Source organism: Tinamus guttatus, unplaced genomic scaffold (assembly GCF_059628265.1).
Source record: "Tinamus guttatus ecotype Peru unplaced genomic scaffold, ASM5962826v1 Tinamus_guttatus_pri_ptg000089l, whole genome shotgun sequence".
Taxonomy (NCBI): Eukaryota; Metazoa; Chordata; class Aves; order Tinamiformes; family Tinamidae; genus Tinamus; species Tinamus guttatus.
The window spans coordinates 2837892-2852413 of NW_028288623.1; the positions used below are offsets into that span (position 1 = coordinate 2837892).

Consider the following 14522-nt stretch of genomic DNA (forward strand, 5'->3'; position numbering starts at 1 on the left):
CAGTTTCCCTTTTTGCTTGAAGTTGTCTCAAAGCATTCATTTAATCTAGTTTCTAATACTACAAAGCAGTTATCTTTTCATATTCCTATTTTCATTTGGCAATTTTTGTGTATCGGTAGGAAGAGCATTCATGAGGAAAACACGGGCCCTGTTCTAAATCCAAATCATGGTGTTTTGTAGATGGTGGCTAAAATGTGTGAATGGGAGTTAACTTGACGCACAATTTCTTCTCCCAAGATCTCACTCTACTTAAGAAGGCTGAGCCTCAAATACACAGAAGAGTATTTGCACAAGTTAAACCCACCTATAAAACTAAGCTAAGCTTAAGTATGGAATCTGCAGTGGCCAAACTACTATTCTACTTGTCTGAACACTTCAGACTAGGAAAAGCATTAGCAAAAGACAGGCTATGCCACAGGTTCTACGATATTTTGCATACTGCTAGCTGAAATTCACTGCATCACCCACTAAAAGACTTGGGAAATAATACTGAGTATACACTGAAAGTTTACAGAAAGATGGCACCCAATTTCCCTTTTATTTAATAAGTGAAATAAAGAAAAAACCCTATATTGCAACCTGTGTTGCAAAGATAAAGACCTCCAGTGATCAAATCTCATTTTCTGTTTTTAAAAATCTCTTTGTCAAAGAACTTAAAAGTGTACAAGACAACCAGCATTTTCAGGTTCATTCCTGCAGATGCCATTATTGCTGGCTGATACCAGTATGCTTCAGTACAGCTGCCTGTGTGGCTAGAGTTACCTGAAAATACTGTCTATTAAAAAGCTATTCAACACCTGAAATATATGTACTGTGCTTATTGATTTCAGTCTTCTCCAAATAATTTCTTTTACCACACCCAAGCCTTTTACCTACATCTGGCAAATAACCACTTAATTTGAGTCTGTTACTGTGTTTTTTTTTTTTCCCCCCTGCACCTTGTGAGAAACTCTGCACCCTTTTCCTTGCTACAGCTGCAGCAGGTGAGACACCCCATCTTGCCCCTAAACATGCCTAGTTAACGCCCTGCTTTGTACATGCCCAGGGCACTAACGTGAACCAGCCGAGAGGTTATAAAGGCGAGTTCTGCCGATGCTGGTTCCCGACTTGCTGTTTTGGTGCCATGCTTCCGTCCCTATCTGTACATTCTGCCCCCTCCTCTACAGGGGCAGTACGTTCTCTAAAAACAAAATTCGAGAATCAAAGCAGGAAGTTCAAGCTATTGGTATATTAATTCCTATTGCTTCATTATGTATAAATGCATATCTCAATTTACTGGTAATAACTACATTACACTAGACATTTTGCATCATGCATAATTAGAATACTAGCTCTAAGATTTGGTTTGTGGGCTTGTGCTACTTTCCTTCGGTTCTCCACCAGTTCTTCCTTCTAAGATATCACAAAGTTGCCTTCTTATTAAACTTGCAAACCTGTTCATTTGGAAGGGAAGAAGAAAAGCAACCAGGATTTACACACTAGATAGTTACCTTTTATCTTTAATAGTAGATGTTGTAAAATCGTAGAGAATCTGTATTATAACCTGGTACATAGGCTCAGTGACAGAAACGCATTCTTTCTCTAAAACTCTTGCTCAGTAGAAAGTGCAGAGCAAACTGATCTGCACTAATCAATGAGACACCCTGGTTCCATTGCTGGCATTTGTGTGCTAGTCGAAGTGCTGCAGGGGCAATATGCTGGATTATTCACTAGAAGAAATCTAAAGATACCTTACTTCAACTGCCCTAATGAGTTCTGTGCCTGAACAGCAAGGGGGATTATTACGTTCCGAAGGAAGGCCAGATAGTTTCTTAGAGAAGTGGGGAAGCAGAAATTTCAAAGATTTGTCGTTCATCAAACTTTGTTCTGCTCTTCCGAATTCTTCTCTGCCCAGAAATACACTGCAAGCTCGTCAATGCACTCCTTGTATAAAGTGTCCTGGAGCCTGATACAATTTCTTCTCACAATATTTAGGAGTCTTTGCAAGATCATTTTTTTTCAAGCCCTGAATTAACAATTATCTTCAGAAGAAGTTGCAAATTCTCAACATAACTACTGACCAGACCTTCTGCAGCAGCTCTGCTGGGTAAGGAAACGGTGTATACGTGCATCATCTAAGTTTAGCACTGCAAAAGGAAGTAAGACTTTAGCGGGCACTACATGTTTGATACCACACGATGAACCATGGTAGCATCTGCCACTTCTGCTTAGTTTTAAAAAGCACAGAAATCAAGGGCCTTGGGAGCCAAGTCACACAATAATTCAGTAGCTGTAAGGTAGTGGGATTTCTGTTGCTGCTGCGAAGAGCAATTTCTATTTCAGCAGGCCTTGGAGTACAGATCATTATAAAATCTGAACTGGGATGAATGCATGAATGGCTTTGCCTGGCTACTGCAGTCTTACTTATTTACCCCCTTCTCTAAATAAATAGACCCCTGAGGAATTCTATTCAGTCACAAAATTTATACTTCTGAAGTGTGAACACGACCTCATTTTCATTATTATGCAAGTGTATTTGACAACCACTGACCAGAATCAATTTATAATTTACCTAATACTATATAATAAGCAAATAAAGGTTCCCTCTGGTCAGCTTCCAGTTTTATCAATAATCCAATAGCTGAAATATAAGACAATTACAATTTTCCAGATCAATTAGCTTTTCACATGCATATTACATATTAGCTAACAGCTAATTTGGTCTAAAACAGGGTGTTTAACAAGTCTAAAATTATATTTTCTGTAAAGTAGTATTTTTGTATCCTACAAATCCATTTGGGAAATACAAATGTTTAGTGTGTCAAGTATTCTCCTATATACATTTAAAAAAAAAAAAAACAAAGAAAGCAAAAAGCACTTTCTGCAATAAAATGCCTTCTAGAAACGGAACCAGGTTCTCTTCACAGTTTAGTACTTGGAAGGGTTCAGTTTTACCTAAGAGAAACAGAGCAAGTACTAGACTACAAAAAAAAAAAAAAAAAGGGTAACTTCACTCATACTTTCCAATAGAATTGCCAGCCATTCCCCAGCACACATTGATTCAGACACATGACAAAAATAATCTGTGTTTTTCATACCAGGTTCATTAAGAAAGTATTCAAGTGCCAAGTTCCCTCCAACGAGAAGGACACTAAGAGGAACTCACCCATCTTCTTCAGAAGAGACATTGTGCAACTCCCTGCAGCACAGAACACCACAAACTTATTTGGTTATTACCCACTTATTCTACTGTACAATCTTGCTAATGCAAGTTATTTACTATCACATGCAAAACAGTTATTGCTACTAAAGTTCTATTTTTTCTTATTAAATCATCTTATGGCTTTGTTTGCATCAGGGATTCTTCCCCCTACATACTGTGCTATTTTGCATTCCAGTTTCAGAGGTATTTTTCAATTGATTCTCCCAAGCACTAAGCTACTTTTTTCAATGGTACAGCTACACGGCTACTTTTGTTCAGAACTGAATCTAACTCCAATGACAGGTCCCCAGAACTCTACTGTAAATGGCCGACCTTTCCAATTTTCTGGAGACGGAGTAAATGCGTAAGTTTTCCATTGTTACATACATTAACTCTGCAAGTATGAACGGTTTTGCACCCAAGTATATGCTGCGTAATTAGTTTATACTTATATTAAAATTACAAAACCAAGCTACTCATTCCCTCCCTCCCCCTAATGGCCATTTACAGGCAGGTCTCTGGAAAAAAAGATGCAGTATCCTCTCTAAGCTGACAAAGATTTTTGGTCTTATAAAAGAGAGAAATGGCTGAAAAGACGCACTGTCACCAAACAAAACACTCTCTTTTTCCTAGAAAATCAAGAGATGCCATTCACAGAGCACTGCAAATCTTAGGGATCCTAACAGTCTCTTATTTGACCAGTCCAGGCTGCCCATTGAGTGCTAAATCATTTGGACTTCCCATGGTCTAAACTTTCCTACTAAAAAAGCAGAGGGAGAGAAAAACTATTAAAATAGAGATTAGAGATGAAAAGCAATACTGAAAATTATCCAAAATACAAGTTGAGTTCTCAATAATACAGGGGTGGGGAAATCTATGATACATAGGCTAGATATAGCCTACTGAACAGCTACACTCTGCAACATTGACTTTTAACAGCCCTTGATCTTATTATATTCTCCCATGTTAAAATGCATGTAAACACAGGATCCACCAAAAGTGTTAAGAGATTCAACAGGATTTCAGAAAAAATAGTTCCCAACTCCTGCAATAATGGATAATGGATTTCTACCAAAAATAGCAGATAACATTCTGCAACAATTTGCAAGATGATGACACTAACATTTAACCTATTATAACAATTACATAGTTAGATCTGAAATTTTGTTCTGACTTAATTAACAGGGTTTGTAAATGATAATCTTGAAGTAGTGGAGATGTGTACAAAACGCACACTAGCTCTTTAGCATATTCATATTTCTCAGTATATCATAGGATGAGTAATAATAAAACTGAAAATGCTGCTGATGGAATCACTTTCACTAAAGACTTAAAAAAAAAAAAAGAGATGAGAAGTCTGGATGTAAAATAGTTTACTATTGCAGTTGGACAAATTTACTAAAAACAAAAAGTCAACTATGATTCTAAGAAGCCCATTAAGTGAATACCATCTTTAGAAATAGAATGTATTACCACTGCCAAAGGGAGGATACTGCATATTTAGACCATGTTTGTGATATTTTTTACTGTATCCTTTCTATTGTTAATTACATTATCACTGTTTATTAATAAATTTGTCACTCTGAAATTGTAAAAATACTACTAGGCTCATGCACTGATCCTAACATGGCACTACAGTTTGCTACAAAGCACTAATGCTTATGGAACTATACACATCTCAAAATGGAAGACATTGGTGATTTTGTTGTTTTCAAACAACTTGTAACATTATTTTGTCCACAAGTATTAAAATATATATATGTATATATATATGATCTATTGCACATGCCCCTTATTTTTTTAATCTTTCACGGGGAAGATTTCCAACCAACACAGAGAAACAAAGTGGAGCAAGAAGAAGAAAGAATGCTGAGGCAGCACTTCCTAACACAGGAGCTGGCTGGAAAGATATGGCAGGAGGGGTCTCTAGGGCATGCACTACTGGAGTATTATTTCTGTGAAAGTCACAGATGTTTAGCCCTGCTAAAAATGTTATGTTCTGAAATTAAATTTTAAAACTAACATTGTCACATCATCAGGGATAGGAGAAGACAGAAAAAAATCAGTTGTTCTATTTCTTTGCTAAAAGGGGTTACAGAATGTTCCGTTATTCCTATGGACGTGGCATCAAAGAGGTTAAGGTGTCTATTCTCTCATCGGAGTTTTGTACATACCCGTACAGAAAACACAGACACGTTCCTGTCCCCCGTGTCTCCAAACTGTACTAGAAACAGCTGCCAGCTCCAGTGCCCAGAGGATAGTGAGTATAGATAGAAGGAAGGAAAAGAAATTCCCAGATTTAGGAATATGTGTGTCTTACACTAGATAAGTTCCCACCTTGTATAATCCTATGATATTGACAGTATATTCCATCACTTAAGAGATGGACTCTGCTTCTACAAACATCTACATTAAACTCCATTGGTTTCAACACAAGGAGAACCTAAAAGGACACAAGTTTCTAATCGTCTCTAGAACAGTAAAATTCATATTGTATTCAGACTGCAAGGAAATCCTACATTCTTAAAAGAAGTCAGGCCAAGCTTGTGGTTGCCTGCCACAGCTGACATGACTCTTAACATAGCTCATCAAAATGTTACCAACAACGTCAGAGCACCTCTGCTCATTACAATTGGCTTTGTTTTGACACGCAGTGCCTTGCCCACCAGTCTGTAACTTGAGCCTGATCTTTTCTTCATGGAAACCAAGAAAAATGGATAAAACTCATTACATCTTTTTACAATGCACGTCTAAATGTTTCTGAACTCTATCCTGAAGACCAGAATCCAAATCTGTATTTGTCCTCACTCTACTATGGAACTTGGTCGCCATTAAATTTCCTACTTTTTAAATATCAGTGCTGCCCTTGCAATATATTATCAAGATTTATGAAGAAATTCAGCTAATGCTTTTTTTTTTTTTCCCAGCCATTTTCAGGCTGCCTGGCTCCTTCCAGCAGTTTTCCAAAGGAAAAATAAACCCCCTCAAATGTCCCCCAGCCCTGTTACTATTCCCCCCCAAGCCCTATTAACAGAACCTATATACTTTGATTTGATCCAGATTTTAAAATATTATTTTATAACCTAGTAGGTCACATTTTTTAAATCACGAGCTTGAATAAGGTGCACTAAGAAGAGCTCCAGATTAAAGTGGAATAGAATATATATCCTATCTCTGTTCTGGCTCTTTTGTCAAGAAATCATACTTAACATAAACAACACCGCAGCAGGGAGCACGTGAGCATTACAAGCTCAGAATGACAGAAAATGATGAAGACAAATAATGATATGTAAACATAAAAACAACAGATTGCTCCTTTGTTGGGGAACAAAATTCAGGAGGAAACACAAAAAGACCACCCTATGCATTTCTGCTCTCTCTCAACATATCATTCTTAAGTGGCTAGGAGTTCATTCTTTCAGGCCTGTTTCTCTGTGATGGAAAGATGTAGGTCATCTCAGTTCTCCATCAGCCACAGAAGAACTAAAAAGTCAATTCCATGAGCAGTATGAAAAGCTAAAACTGTGCCAAGGAAGGTGAGTGATAAACTGGAGCTTTAGACCTCTGGTGTCTTCCTTCAGACCAGAGGAGAACTCCTCTAACAAATAAAAAAGTTCTGTGCCATCCCTTTGATGGCAGAGTATTTTTGTTCTTTCTGTGGTTAAAAATGGAGTGTGAATGATTTAACAAACCCAATCATTATCCTGTAACTCTGGAGGTCTTTAAAGCTTCATTTTTTTGCAAAAAATGAAAGGTGCAGAGTAGTTCCTCCTTCTCATCAAAGCTCATCATATCCACCAAGTATGTGGATTTGCACATGCAAATATAAATTCTGATCACAGATTGGGATGATGCATTTACACACTATAGACAAGATGATTCTGCATTTGTTCCTTTACATTGCCTGATTTATGTGAGTTGACATCAAGACATGGATCTATGTAGTCAATCCTGGGTCCTGCACTAAAAAATATCTGCTTTGGGCCTTCCCCGGTTAAGTTTCTTCCTCATTTCAGAGTGAGAAGTATATTCTGGCTTTCTTCTTGTAACTTCTCATACACATCAAGGCAGCCTGGCATAGGAAAGCACACAGACACTTTATCTGACAGGAGCTCCAATATGACACAGTGAAGAATTTATCCCTCCTAAAATGAAGGAGAAAGTACCAGTGAAGAACATTGGCTTCTCCATACACCGGATTACAAAGCATTTCTCATTTTAACATGGAATGCAGAAAGCTGGATGAAGAGCTGGCAAAGGAGATGCTTTTTCAGGAAAAGAAACGCTCATTTCAGGTACTCTGCTTTCGAGGTTTTATAAGGTGGCGTGGTGCTTCTGTGGGAGAAGCCGTCTGGTGACTCAAATGTTGGGTGAAATGGTGGCAACAGGAAGTGGAGAGGTCTTTGTTCATTCAGCTCCATGGAAATAAAGGACAGGCTTTCTCTTGCAAGAAGAGAAAGATCTGCATCTCACAGCCTAAGAGCAGTCACCAAGAAAAAGGAACAGGACCACCTTCTCAAATGTCAAGAGAAGATCTGGAATCCCAAAACAAAACAAACGAAAAAACAAGAAAGGTAGTTTAGAAAACAGAATAAAATATATTTAACATCAAAGTAACCACAAATCATTTTCTTTAAAAGTTCAATTCTAACAAGCAAAATATGCTGGCTTAATAAACTACAAGAATCCTTCGTTCTCTGAGATTTTAAAATACAGTTAGTTGTAGCCTGCCTAAGAAAATACCATGGAAATGCTGTGTTAATTTGTATGCTTACTCAGAAGCAATGCATTCAAAAAGATACAGATGTTAATTAGCTATGGGAGTCCTTAAGTGTGACTCTAGAAATAACATGCCAGTGTTGAGGGTGCACAAGAACACATACTACACAAAAAGCTTGTATTCTGCTTTAATAGGTCACAACTCAAAGAGATGCTGTAAATTATCACACAATTAATTACAAAATTGTCAATGCTCTATGAAAATTAAAAGCACTTACGACAGCTGTAAAATCAGAGATTAGGCATTTTCTTTTACTCATTTCTCCCCACTTGTTCACAACATACATAGACTTTTATTAATAGCCATCATGTCCCTGATCTCTGGGCATTTCATCAGTGATAATTCCCTGGCATGACCTAGTCCTGCACTGCAGTGACTTTCCCTCTCCTCTTCTTGCTCTCACTCTCATATATACAAGAACATGGGCACAGCCAATGTTTTCTTCCCCTTTCCTCTCTTCTCCCTGATCTTTCTTTGCCTGTGTTTCTCAACTTATTTCTATTACCTTAACCTTATAATTGATTAAGTTCTGAAATAGTCTAGAGACTTCTAATAGAGACATTTGTAAATTCCTGTATTATGAGTAGTGAGCAGATGATGAAAATGGATACATAGTGCACATCACCATTTTTGATCTGAGGCACTCAAATACTTCAGCTTATCAAAAAGTTGAGCATCCATACCCATACTGCTGGGAAAGTCTTATTCTTGCTACGAAGCAGAGAAAACCAGAGGCCTGGAGAGCTGCAACAAATAATGCCAAAGATATGTGGCAAAGCTGAGAACAGAGTCTTAAACAGAATTTAAATTAAGCATTTCTTAAATCTATTGCATATCTTAATTATCTGTACTTACTCACTGCACAAAAACTAAAGCTCCCGAAGTTGACTGTCATCCTTTGAAAACTTTAATTTACTTTTTTTATACTTGATAACTCACATTTTGACTATGTTACTGTTCTTCCTATGCTCTGTTTAACAAATAATTTTTAGCATGGTAATTGTAAGCTATATTTATATAACAGTAACGTATATTATAAGTGTCTAATTTATATGATAAATGTCTTTTAGCAGACCAAATTGACAGAGTAATTCAAGCATTTCATGACTTCAAAAGTTTTAATTTTTGATTAGAACACAGTTAAATCAGGTTTTCTTTCCCAAGAAGCCCAACCCAAAAGCTGACACTAGTAGAATTCCGGTGCTGCTCTGAAAGTATCCTAAGAAAAGCCGAAATCTCAATGACTGGTTTAAGTAGTTGGAAATAAAGGAGGGGAGGAAGAACAACCCCAAAATTTGAGCACTTTTACACTTATCAATACCTCAATGGCTTTACTCACCATTATTTGTCACCAGCCAACATTCTCTTCAGTGAACCTAGATGGAAAGAGACAAACAAGTTAGATTAAATTTGCAGCTAATAAGCTATTCAGACTATAGAATACCTGCACAAGAAACACCAGATTAGTCATACCTTTCGGAAATTAGTTAAGATTTTTAGACATATATAAGACTATGCTGATGTTACTTTCAAATGATCACAGGTGACCTCTTCCTTTAATTTAAGGGAAAAGATGATCAAACAAGTCAGACTCGCCTCGGACACGCAGAACAGACAACTTACTTTTACTAAGAACACTGTGGGGAGGGGAAGCACATGCCCAAAACATGCTAGAAGGGCATTTGTTCAAAAGCCATTTTGTTTCCAAGAGCAAAACCATGCGTGTCATTCCACAGAATGTAGTCTACAAAGTCATTAATTCCCTACATTCCTAGAATTTTAATTCTTACTTCACCATTACCAGGCAGTAGTCCATGCTCAATTGACTGCACCTGGAGACTTATGAACACATTGCTACCCAAACTATTTTTAATTGAGCATATTCTTAAAATAAGCAGTCCTTTTTTTGATAAGCTGTCACCAAGAGACACAAGTTCCAGCTCCACAGGAACAGATGAGCACAGAACGGCTGGAGGCTCCAGTAAGGGCAGGAGCTCTAAGCTCGCACAGACCCACTGCAGCGCGGAGGCGAAATACCTGCCCGTGAGGACACAGAGCCACAATCTCAGGGCGATGACGACTTGCAGGACTACCTCATTATGCAAGACTTACACAATTAAAAGCTCCCAATAGCCTCTCTGCAGTACTCCTAGTTTCCGTATTCCTGCACCACAGAGTGTTTTTGCAAGCAGTAGAGGATCCCCACCTTCCACAAAACTGTTATCAGCAGGCAATCCTTAATGCTGCGTTTCAGGTTAGTTCTTTCATCCTTATGTTGTCACATTAAACGCAGTTTAAGTTACTACATAATTACACTAAACACTAACTGTTTCATAACCAGAAGTCCTCAGTTTCTGTATTCCCTGGAGGTCTGGCCTTCTTGATCAATAATGGTTTTCTTCAATACAATCAGGATTTAGCTTTAGATGATCCAGGATGTTTGAAATATCTGAAGAGAAGGTCACCACTGTAAGATGTCTTGTATGTAATACGCCAGCGGTAAATCCATGTCTTTCAAAGTTCAGTTTAAACTCTCACTAAAGGAAGTTCTTAGAAATACAAATTTTCATTATTGCATGATAGTGAAAACATGCTTTTCACTATGAATTGTATGTCAAACAGTGCCATCTTTCTGCACACTCAAATTGAAATCATGCTGTGCAAAAAGGTGGTTGGACAAGCCTATCCTAAATTTTTGTAGCCATGGATAAGCAGGTATTCAGCAGCAACATATTGCGCTCTGGCGCTCGTAAGCTGCTAATACCGTTACAAAACGCGTCACGCACCCTTGGAATGTGCGGTGCATTCCCGGGGAAGTTTTTCTCAGAAGCAGATACTGCTTTCACAAGCCCTTACTGCAAACGTGCTTAGCGTGTTTCTTTCGAACAAGAAAGCACAAAAAATATGAAAAGGGACAAAGATTTTAGCACAAATCTGATCTGCACGGCGCTAACCTCGCCATATCAGTGCTAACACCCTTTCACGTGCTTTGTTCCACGCAAGGTCCTTTCCACGTCGCTGTCGGCAGCAGCCACGCGAGCCCCTGCGCCCCGCCAGCCCCGCGCTGGCAGCGCCCCCGCCGCTCTCCGGCTCTTCGCAAAGTTACTCCGTCCCCGGCCAGTCCCGCTCTCCGCAGCCAGGGCGACCCAGGCGCAGGGCCGCGGGGAAGGGGCACCGCTGCTCGGCTCTCCGCGCCGGCGAGCGCCTCCTCTCCCGCAGAGCCCCCCCCCGGAGGAGGAGGCGCCCGCGGAGCGAGGGGAACCGCCGCACCGGCCCCTCAGGAGCCGGCTCCGAGGTCCCGCTCCGCTTCCTCGCGCCGCCCACGCGCCCCGGCCGCGGCGCCACGCGCACGAAACGCGCGACCACCCGCGCCGCTCCCGGGAAACTGAGGCGACTCCCCCAGCGCGGCCGACAGCGCTCCCGGGGCAGCGGCCGCCGAGCCAGGAGAGCGCGAAGGTGCCAGGCCCAGCCCACCGAGGGAGCGGCGACAGGAGGTGGCACGCGGCGCCCGGGCCCAGCCCAATCAGGGAGCGGGACAACCAGGCCGGGCGCCGCCTCGCGCCGGAGCCGCTGCCGCTGCCGCTGCCGCTGCCCTCACCTGCGTGCGGCCGAGGCCGCCGGAGCGCGGCCGACGCCGGCCCCTCCGCCGCCTCCTCTCACTCCGCCATCTTCCCCTCCTCGCCGCGGCCACCCGGCCGGGCCCCAGCGCCCGGCGACGCCGGGCCCGCCCACCCGAGCGTGAGCCTATTGGGCATCGCTCCCGTGCCACGGCCGTCCAGTCTCGGCAGCGATTCGCCGCCGGCACTGTCCATCCGAGGGGCCTGCCTCCCGCCTCCCTCTTGATTGGCCCCGCGGAGAACACACGCCTGGATTGGCTGGAGCGGCGCGAGTAGGGCCGGCTCGGGCTCATCCTGCGCTGACCTCGGCGGCGAGCTGAAGGCGCCGCCCGCGGAAGCGCCCGCGGCCGCACGGCGAGGGGAGACGCGGCGCCGCGCTGGGCCCTGCCTCCGGTCCGGTCCGACCGCGCCGTCCTCGAGCTCTGCGGGAGCGAGGAGCGCAATCTCGGGCGGCACATGCCTGTTCCGGGGCTCCCTGGCCGCCCTTGCCCCTCCCGCGCCCTCCCAGCGCTATGCCGCTGGCGGAGGGTCGTTAACGGCCGGCTGGGGGACCGTTAACGGCCAACGACCATTAGCGACTTCCGCCTTCGCGGGCAGGTCTTGCCCCGCAGCCTCCGCCGGGGCCGGAGCGGCGCGGCCTGGCCCAGCGGGCCTCGCTGCTGCGCAGCGCGGGTGTCGTGGCACCCGCTGCCCCCTTCCTCTGGCGGCAGCGATTTTACACTCGGAGACGACTGCTGAATAGGCTGAACAGCATGAGGAGGAGGAGGAGTGCGTACCCATTGAGAAGCGCCGGGAGGAACACCCCCATTGACGGTGATTCACCGTTCACAGCTACTATGAGCCCTCGCAGTTGAAAGCTTCATTTAACAAGCGCTTTTCTACTACATACTGCTTTTAAATTCAGGCAGTCACATTAAATGAAGCACTTCAATCACCGTAAATATTACATCCACAGGTTATTTACAACCAAGGCTGTAATTTAAAACAGTTGAAAGCATACCTTTAAAGAAGTATTTCATCTGAGACTTAGAGAAACTATTTTTTATTATTTCTATATGATTCAAATCATGTATTAAGATTCTCTTACTTTGCCTAGAAAGCATGCCAAGTTAAGAAGCCTACAGCTCTTCAAGTCAACTCATCTGGCCCCCTGCTCTGCACTGATTAGCTGTTAATCCTCTTTAAGCTTTCTGTGATCTTTGCAGTATTACAACAGTCGAGGAGAAACTTTGCAACCACAGATTTCTGCAGCCAGTTATTTCAGAGATCCTTCCTGCAAGAAATGTGGGTCTGATGTTTTGAAATAGACTGGAAAATAGTTCAGCTCTTTTTAAAGACCTATTTCTCATATTGTCTCAGGGAAAAAAAAAGGCAGAAATACTCAATAGTTCTGCCTAATTTAAGCTGATATTATTTCCATTCCAGATTTTAACCTTCATGGATTACCTTCATCGTGAGGCAGATTTAAAGATAACTTCTATAAGTAAGCAGCTACACTAAAATTACAGCTGTTGTGGAGATTTACAAAAGTAATCCCTATATTTTGTAAGTATGATCTTCATTCCACCATGAACTTAAAGAGCTGAGATCTTAAAACATCTCATACTGTCATACATGCCTAATATGTAAGTTTTGGATAATCAAATATGATACTCAAGTGCAGGCATCAGGAGCTGTTAAACTAGAGCAGTGTGTTTTTCTTCATATTTTCATCTCATTTTAACCTTTAGAGGGCTAGTAATGAGCAAATTGTTTTGGAAGCTTTTCCTTCAAAAAGGCTACTAACAGTATTTCTTAATCGGATCCTTTTCACAAAGCAGGTAAGAACAGGTAAGAACTTATCTTAGAATCTTGACACATCTATCTTTGAAACTGGTATAGCTCCCTTTTAAAAACAATACTGTGAACAGACATAATCATACATGTTTTTCTGCAAGCTGGTATTTGCCATTCTATAGCTTTTCATCTCATCTTCCATGTGATTACAGTGCTAAAGCAAACAAAGTTAAATTCTGCTAGATTTTCCCCCCCCTCCTGTTGTTGCTGTGCGCATATTAATAGTATTTGGGTCAACCTTAAAGTATGTTAGCAAGAGCATCTTTCTGTCCTTATAAGACCCTAGCTCAGATATCAGACTTCTTTTGCTAGATAACTTTCAGAGTAAGTGGTAAAATATAAAATAAAACTGTGAGGCCTGCTAATAGTGGCTTCCTGGTATTTTAACTTCTCCAGCCATTAGAAGATAGTCAGACAGGAAGAGTTTTAACTGTGGAGGGTTTATTTATGGATTAATACAATATCCAGTCTCACCATGACAATAAGGCACAACTGTGGGTTACAACTATATAGACAAAAAAGAAGGGAACACCACCTTTTAATAAGCAGATCACAATGCCTAAAAAAATTGTATATTTCTAAAGTTAACATTGCTACTTTCCTATTTTACATGACATGGTCATAAAACCAGAATATTTCATTCTCATACAGAGTACAAGTTTTTAATTTACATTTTGTTCTGGACTTGTTATGCTGCAGTTTGCAAAACAACGAAGTGCAATATTTCACTTTACAATTCCTTAATTTAAAAGCAAACAAATCTCAAGACACTTGCATGTTATTCCTTAACGCAGGTAAGGATTAAAGGAACTGAGAAGAAAGGAAATGCATATTTGAGGGTACAGTTTGAGACTGATAGGTGTTTATAGAAATGTTAACATGTGACACAGAAGTGGTTATAACACTGATTCTTCAGTAAAGAATCTCCTTTTTGTTTTTTCCCTCCCTTGGTTTGGACCTCCCAAGAAAACAGGATGCCCCAGCGGAGCTGGGTGAGATCATTTGTCAGTCTAACTACAGAAAATTTTGTCACTGTTGAACCTGAAGGTTCACAGCCAATTATATTCAATACTTTTGCTGTCTTGAATTTATCAGCAAGATTACATTA

General features: G+C 41.3%; 1 long non-coding RNA gene across 1 annotated transcript; it reads right to left on the minus strand.

Moving 5' to 3' along the window:
• Positions 1–6936: 6936 nt before the first annotated feature.
• Positions 6937–11674, minus strand: LOC148595502 (uncharacterized). Its single transcript, XR_015913135.1, has 4 exons — positions 11560–11674; positions 9301–9337; positions 8645–8705; positions 6937–7716 (listed from the first exon to the last, which is right to left on the minus strand). It is a non-coding gene; the product is annotated as an uncharacterized LOC148595502 (long non-coding RNA).
• Between the last annotated feature and the right edge of the window lie 2848 nt (positions 11675–14522).